The sequence below is a fragment of the Pyxicephalus adspersus genome, chromosome 4 (assembly GCF_032062135.1).
Source record: "Pyxicephalus adspersus chromosome 4, UCB_Pads_2.0, whole genome shotgun sequence".
In the NCBI taxonomy this organism is placed as follows: domain Eukaryota; kingdom Metazoa; phylum Chordata; class Amphibia; order Anura; family Pyxicephalidae; genus Pyxicephalus; species Pyxicephalus adspersus.
Genome location: NC_092861.1, coordinates 127,834,028 through 127,842,032, shown reverse-complemented (window position 1 = coordinate 127,842,032; position 8,005 = coordinate 127,834,028). Strand labels below are relative to the sequence as shown.

The 8,005-nt window shown below is 36.6% G+C and overlaps 1 protein-coding gene across 5 annotated transcripts in view; it reads right to left on the bottom strand.

The window, feature by feature from the left end:
• KIF16B (kinesin family member 16B) overlaps positions 1-8,005 on the bottom strand; it is a 196,429-nt gene that overhangs the window by 85,527 nt on the left and 102,897 nt on the right. Inside the window, exon 1 of one of the 5 annotated variants that reach the window (XM_072409600.1) lies at positions 7,636-7,696. The exons of the other annotated variants lie outside the window; for them this stretch is intronic. The gene's annotated coding sequence lies outside the window, so the exon portion shown is untranslated. Of the gene's footprint in view, positions 1-7,635; positions 7,697-8,005 lie in introns of those variants that run through there. 5 annotated transcript variants of the gene reach the window in all.

Here is an 8,005-nt window from a genome sequence, read left to right as displayed (position 1 = left end):
TTTTTTTTTGCCCGAGCGAAGGTCGGGCTTAACTGCAAGGAGGTTAATATTTGGCCTTAGCTAGGGAGATATACCTTATTTTTGCACTGGTGTACTATGATTGTAAGAACAAGAGTTCAAACATTTGCTACTTAAACTCAAAGAAAAAATGCCAAATTTATTTTCCCACATAGCCCATGCCTTAAAAACCAGAAGTGCTTGGTCTGAGAGTATAATAGGGCTCACCCTCATCTCAGGTTTATATAGGTAGGTAACAAATTTCCATAGAACTTGGGACTAGCCAAAAAAGCAACCAACCACAACAGGTACTGCCTTGCTTCATGGCACAATCTTACTGGCTGAAACCACAGACTAAGTTGCCCATTAAGGGTTGAGTTATTGCCTAAATTCCACTGTCAATTCAAATTGCAGTTTGAGCTATAGAACATGTAAACAAAGCTGTAAATAGATAAAAATGAAAAGGAGCTGAGAGCTGCACTTGATCCACCTAAAAAATAGAAACATTTTTATGTTTATTTTACAAATAATGAAATAAAATACGTGCCCTCTAACACATTCATTTAGACTTCATTTATAAAACAAAATACATCTGACACGTACAGCAAGCAGCATACTGTTAATTTTGATGAATGTTGACTCAAATAATATTACCATGCTAACATCTAATTGGAAATAAAACAATCCTCGGTTAATTTTTCTCTAAGTACAGGAAATAAAAATGCCTGTGATTGTAACGGTGAGCTCTGCCACTTTTACTCCCAGTTCTAAATTGTTCTTTTCAGTAAATCAATAAATTATTGAAACAACATTTGTTAATTAAAAGAATCCAGAAAATGTGTGAGCATTGTGCATATAGACTTCTATGGCTTGTTAGCCATGAAGGAAAAAAAAATCATAGAGAATTGAGCAAAAAGATTAAATTAAATGTAGATTTAGCAGAAGAAAGAGAAACATCTTAAAAGAGAATCTGTCATAAGGAAAAGCTAAAGGCTGTCTTTGCTCATTACCTCATCTGCAAATAATAATTGTCCTGTCATAATGATCGATTGGTTTCAATGCTTTCATTTGCTTATCCAGAACTGTCTCTAAAACTAGCCCATGTCAGTGTCAACAGCTGTGCATACCGGTATTGTTGCTTTACAGCAGGGGTGTGAAACCCAGGCCCGTGGACCAAATTTGGCCCGCATGAAAATACCTACTAGAAAAATATCTACTAGAGCTGGTTTGCTCGTAGACAGTGCATACACCGCTAATACTACAAATCCCAGAATACTCTGCTGGCACGTCAATCAGGACCCACAAGCACCCCCTTCTCTGTTGAATTTCATTAGCAACCTTCAATTGTAGATATTTTTTCAAGAAATATCAAGGTTGGGATGCAATTTTATCCAAATTTGTCATTTTGGCCCACTGGGTATTTGAGTTTGACACCCCTGCTTTACATGATCATTCTGAGTGGTACCTGGTTTCTATGCTTATTTCTGTTAACTTATGCAAGCATTACCATTTGCCAAAAACATGCCCAAGATACATGTGTTTATATGTGTTTGCACTCCCCTTGCCAGTTCCTAGCGAGAAGTGATGCTAAACGCTACATCTAATGTCTTGGCTGGGAAGGCTTTTTAGACCTCCTGAGTGCATTTGAAAGTTTCCAGGTCCAAGATCTCTTAGAACATTTGTTTCCAGACATCTGTAACTTTGACCTCCAGTTCCGATACATGTTTATGACGTCTGTCTACTTCTGGCAATTTGCTTATCCGGGAACTGTCTCTAAAACGGTCTCTAAAACCAGCCCTATTTCACCATGACCTTGCCTCCCAAGTTTGGACCAGGCTTAGTTCCTGTCTGCTATAAGCTCTTGTCACTCTGGGTGTAACCAAGGTCGGCAACCTAGGTGTCTGCATCAAGGTTCATCATACAGTGCATGTGCCCTGGTGACCACTAGAGCATTAAATACATTGGACCCATTTGATACATTAAACACTTTGCTTTGGTCTTCTTTGTGACATGAAAAACAAGGTTACAGAAATATTTTCAAAAAGTTAGGCCCTCATATTTTCTGACAAATGTATTTGAAAACTCTTGATATGGTGTTCACATCATGGATACAAATAACATGTCACACAAAAGGACAGCTAACTTTACTATATACTAACTACTAAGGCGACAGACTTTTTGTGCTCCCATTATGGTTTAGATAACATGCCATAAACTCTAGTTCTAGCTTTTTACTTTATCTTTTAGTCATCTTTCCAGGTCCATTGTCAGACACAGCCACTGAATTTTCAGATACCCTTGGTCCATGTAAGAGCTAGATCCTTTTACATGTCCATATGGCGAGTCATCTATTGAATGTATGTTGTAGAAAAAACAAAAAATAAAAAAATAAAATCAATTTATGACTTTTACTAGAACGTTACAAACCATTCATCAGGTGTACCACATCTCTAATCTGTTATATCTTCCTACTTTTTCATTCACCTTTATTAAGGCATTGAAAAAACAGAAACCAAGAGAATATTATTTTTGGATAGAGCAAAGAAGATTTAAAGTGGAACTAAATTCACATTTGGAATAACTGGCAAGCAGGCAGATGTTTATTGCAGAAAGGGAAAGGTGATTTCCCTTCTGCACTAGTTGTTCTTACCTGCCTGATTGCTGCACAGCCATCAAATGTAGCTGAGCTGTGCATACCTGACAATCCCGACTTCCATTGTGCATACTGGGAATAAATCTGTCTGTAGGGGAAATATGTTATTCTAGCCTGGTCAATCAGGATAGCTGAAAATTATATTCAGGAAAAAAAAGGAAGAAGATGGTGGTGCCCAGCGACAGAACATGGACAGGTGAGTATCGCAAGATTAGTTCTACTTTAAAGCCCCTTGTTTCCAATTTCTGTCTGTATCCAGAGTTTTATCAGAATATGAGGGGGGATCATTTAGTGGGGACAACTTTTTTTGGTTATGACTGCCAAGATTTACCCCCACTTTAAGGAGACCTGGGTTTACTTACCTAACTTGTGTTTCTGTGTCAGAAAGTAAAGAAAGTAAAACCTGACAGGTCCCCCCCTTACCTTCACTATTGAAAAATAGAAAATAATATTTGGGAACCAGAAAATAACATTTGGGATGAAGTTTTGCTTTAAGAAAGTTTCCTTTCCTTTTTGTTTACATAGTTTGCAACTTCTAGGATACACAAAATATGTAAGAAAGGATCTAAACTGGAAGATGCCCTACTAGACTATCTAGGATACATATTACCCTTGGGGAAAAACTGACAACCAGTATCAAACTTTCTCCAAGAATATTTTCCATTGTAGTTCTGGATATTGGTTGCTGTCAGGCTGCATGTCAGACAATTGTTTCTCAAGGCATTATGAAAATTGCCCCATACTCAATCCCTGTTTCTGTATAACACAGTTTGTAAAGCTTTGTGGTGAACTTGGCGTGCAGACATCTCAATACTTCAGAGCAAAGTGCACAAGACTAGCTCTGGGGCCTGGCATGAACATAAGGGTAGACTTCAATCAATGCTTGGTACACATGCATTTTTGTTACTACCCTTTATTATTATTATTATTATTATTATTAAACAGGATTTATATAGCGCCAACATATTACGCAGCGCTGTACATTAAATATTTAGCTTCAATCTTTCCAGATTTAGCTCTGCCACATCTGACATCTCAGCATGGAATACAGCAATGCCAGTGATGTATGAAATTAATCTGGTTTCTAATTTTACTGCTGCTTAAAACTTGCTTTAGATGTTAGTTTTGTAGTGCTTTTTAATGTCGAGCATTTTTTTTTATATTTATATGTTATTATTCTGTAAACCATCAATAGGGCCAATATATAGTTATGGCATAGATATTTTTGAATTAGATCCTATTATCTCAGTAATTTTACAAGACTACATAGAAACGTCCTAATATGTCACATTATAAAGCAACAGTGCAAACCAAGGCTCACTTACTAGTCTAAGTGGATGCCTTCAACCTGCTGCAGGCTGAACAAAACATTTTCTTGGTCTTTCCTCCCTGTTCCTCAAACAACAAATCTGAAACTTTATAGCATGTTACAACCTCACATTTACTCTCTTTTGATTCTGTGTGTGTTCTTTTCTTCTGAAGAAAATTTTAAAAGATGTATTTAAGATGCAAACCAGTTTGCCTGCTTAAACTTTACCTTTTTAGTTTTAGATTGAAGAAGGGTTAAAACTCGTCAGTCAATTTTTTTGCTGTCTGTGTACCATTGGCTAGCCTTATAGCAAAAAGAGACAGGTGAAGTCCCTTCTGCAAAAAGCTTTCTTGCCTGTTGATCGACCCCTTTTACCTCCTTAGCGGTAAATCCCGTGTGTGGCTCGGGGTGAACTATCCATACCAAAAGTGGTAACCTCAAGCCACAGTCGGGGTGAAATTGCCAGGAAGTTTTTAAGTCTTACCTGGTCCCCACGTTCCCGCGGCTTCCTCCAGCGATGCCGTCTGCGTCCTCCAGTGATGCCCAGCATCTGCTTCCCCTGCTGGCATCTGCGTTTCCGGCGTGTGAATGCTGGGGAAGCAGATGCCGGCAAGGACCAGGCGGGAAATTTAAAATATGAAGTATTTTAAATGTATCGTTTTGACATTCAAAAATACTTATTATTCAGAGAGCCAGGGAGGTTAACTGTCAAATTTGGTTGCTGGCATATCCTGGTTGCTGAGACTGAATGAATTTCATGTGCCTAAGCAGGGGTTGCATCAACTTGGCCTGGCCAGTTAGGATAGCAGAAGATTGGAAAGAGAATGAGAAGAAGCAAGAAGATGGCAGTGTCTGCAACTAAACGGGGACAGGTGACTATTAACTGGGATTAGTTTCATTTGTGAGAGGAATTCTACTTTTAAACAGTTGTTCCTGCACAAGCTATCCTCATGTTTTAGATTGCCCCTAACCTCCTCTCTCTGTGAAAATGCTCACTAAGACAAATAGTAGGGGTAAAAAAACACTTTACAGAAGGATTTTTGAGAGGTACACCTATAATAATAATACAGGCAACATTAGGAGATGTTGTAGCTTTGGGTGACCATAACCAAATACTTAATGTTTTAAAATTGAAATTTAATTGCATTCTGGTGCTAGAAAAATAGATAACCCCAAGTTACAATCTGGGCTGCTTCAAAAATGTAAGTTTAACTGAAGTTGTGATAAAATCATTGGGGACATAACGTGTTTTTTGTGTATTGTGTTTGTCAAAAGCAAGGGCAAAAATAGCATCTTTAAAAAAAATTATGCCTGTGGTGAAAGAAAGTAAAGAAAAAAAAGTTAATCTATAGGTTTTAGCTTTGTTTAGGAAGAAATTTTAAGTTTCTCTAGGAAAGAATCAATATCTTTCCCCTTACACACAGAGGGGAACTCTCTAGCAATTTAACTTGTAATGGAGAACAAAAAATCGATTTGAAATTTCAGATTTCCATCATACAATGTTTTTTTCCTGTGCATTTAACCACTTTACTACTGAGTGCCGTTTGAAAATAGTGCTCTGGTATCAATCTTCTAGCAAAGAGTCTGTGCTGATCACTTCTGTATGTTTTAGGAGAGGCGCCCCCTTCCCCAATATATGTCCCACGGCTTACTGGTGTCATCTGGGAGATTGAGATTTCCAAAGAACTGCTGTTAGAGGTACAGTTTGTGCCTTTTACTCATGTTAACAAAATTAAAATAACTAGATAATTTATATTAAATAAAAAAACACTGTTAAAAATTATTTTGATTTTATACATTTTTTTGTTTCATTTGTAGGAATAAATATTTGAAAAAAAAAAACCCCAATCCATAAAAAATGGTAAATAATACAAAAACTGTCTATTTTGGGTAAACTAGAAAAGGGCTTTGGTCAGAGAATGTGTCGCATTACTAGGAAAAACATAGGAGGTGTCTAAGTCTAAGTGGTTTAAGGTAAATTTCAGGCAGATACCATATATTCAGGTCTATTGTTAAAAATTGTTCTATTTTCCTTAAAAATAAAAAATACTAAAAGGACCTCCAATACAGCAAACACTAGAACTTTGCTGACATGAGCAATGGTATTGCCTTACCAGTGTGTAGCTACTTCTGCATTGGCCAATCACATACAGTGGAGAGATTTAATATACTTTTCAAATGTTGTAATGGATCAAAAGATGAGATGAACATACTAACACATTTTCAGCAGTTTAAACAGTAATGCCTGCATTTCTAATGATTTGTATTGTTTTAGGTACTTGCCCCATGTCCTTTTGATTGACATGCAGGGTTTAGGTAAGTATTTTATATATACACACACATACAGGCAATTAACACGTATTCAGCATGATTGCCTCTTATAAATATCAATATAGATGTTCTTTCTGAGGAAAGGCATCACAAGTCCCACTGTACCCCTATGTGTAACTGGTTTAATTTGCTAATAGGGAATTGACTTTAATGACCTCAGGACAAGACCCCACTAACCATCCCCTATCAGAGAATACTTAACCTGCCACAGGGATAGTCCTATTGGCCAGGAGGGTGGAAAGTGTAATTGGTTTTGTAAGGAGAGCCAAGCACTTAGTAAGAAAGAGGCAGCAGTATCACAGGGGCACAGAGAAGAGAATTAAAGGTAAACACAGGAAATTGAAAGTTTTAAAGGGTTTGAAGGGCTTTTAGATTGCATTAGGTTATTATTGCAAATAAGGATCTCATTTATATACATCTAAAAACTATTAAAAAATTTTTGAACAATGAAGAAGCTTCACAGAAAGGAACATGAAGTTCTTTCCCAGTAAATATCCATTGGAGAGGTAAAGGCAAATATACTTTTCTGCATAGTTTGCTATGTCCTTTTTTTTTTAATAAGAAAACAGAACAAACATCATTTGTTTCTGCTTGCAATTCATCTCTTGGTCAGATTACATTATGCAGAAGAAATATGAAATGTTATACTGCAAAGCAAGGAAAAAGAATTTTGGCATCGGTGTGAAGATATAGGTACTATCATCCACTGCTGCTCTTTGAAAGTCATCTCAATGATAATGAATAGTCATTGCTTAACTTTCTCTGCATAAAAGATATAGAAAAATTACAATCTAGCAGTAAAATCTTCTGCAAAACATGTCAAAAAAAATTCACATCCCTAAACAAAAAAATGTGGCTTGAGAGACTGAAGCAACATATAGCTGATAATGACATACAAGGGCAATCTGAACTTCAGTGTGGTGTAGCCCAGAGCATAGACCAAGAAATAAACTGCAATTATTTACAAAGCATATGCAAAATGAGAAAGAGAATTGTAGTCACTATATAATCCCTCCACACCAACAAATTCCTAGATTTTCTAATTTATATAAGTGTCATTTTATTTTGTTGCTAGGCCCTGACTTTTCTTTACACTATAATTACGTCCTGCCAATAGCGACCACACTGCCACCACACTGTCCAAATACAGTGCCAGGAAGAGTGAGCCCTCAGTTGAGTTTCAAGCAGAGGTTCAGTTCATTATTAAAGATTTTCCAAGTGCTGTATTTTTCATAGTTAGCATGGCTTACCAGTATTTGATAAATCTGAATGGTCTGACAGTTATATATGTGTTAAAATTTATTCACTAATATTTACAATTTACTGGAGGAAAAAGAAGACCAACCATTTGCCAGCTATAATTACTTTCTCGGGCTTGATCCACATCTAAGTTAGTCCAATTTTAATACAAATATATGCTCCAACGCTTTGTCGATTATTGTGACACTGTGGAAAAGGTGGCCTCAGGTTCAGGCTTTGAGGATGTCAGGCTTTGGACTGCAAATGAGCTCCTTTTGCATTGTGCGAAAACAGCTAAAGAAGTAACAGCATAAATTTAGCAATTTCAAAAAACCCTTTATTAATACAATATCCTTATTTTCTATAAAACCAAAGTTTTGCTTCAACAAAAGTCATATTTAAAAACTTCACCAATCAAAGAATAAATATTAAAAATATTGACCGACGATTGTGATACACTCCAGACACTTTGTTAT